The sequence below is a fragment of the Propithecus coquereli genome, unplaced genomic scaffold, assembly GCF_000956105.1.
Source record: "Propithecus coquereli isolate 6110/MARCELLA unplaced genomic scaffold, Pcoq_1.0 Scaffold498, whole genome shotgun sequence".
Lineage (NCBI taxonomy): Eukaryota > Metazoa > Chordata > Mammalia > Primates > Indriidae > Propithecus > Propithecus coquereli.
In genome coordinates this window covers 5,567-5,901 of record NW_012150818.1, presented here as the reverse complement: position 1 = coordinate 5,901, position 335 = coordinate 5,567, and positions in this window count along the sequence as shown.

Genomic DNA, 335 nt, shown 5'->3' with positions numbered 1-335 from the left:
CCCTGCGGCCACTTAACCGGCCTGAGCGAACCCCTGTAAATACGCTCCCCCCCTCTTGCTCCCACTCTGAGACAAAAGGAAAAAACAAAATCTATCAAAAAAGCAAAGCGACTTCAGAAGCTTTAACTCGGAACGGCGGCCGAGTTCTTTAATTTTGCAACTTGTTTTTGCAGAATAACTTTGCATAAAACTTTTTGGTTTGATTTTGCAACTTTTTTTTTTTTTGGGGGGGGCGGGGGCCGGGTCCGGTCAATTGCACGGGCTAAAACCTGCAAAGCGAGGTTGCAACTTTTGCAATCGTTTGCGGAAGAGTTTTTGGGTGTCCCCCAGCGGCA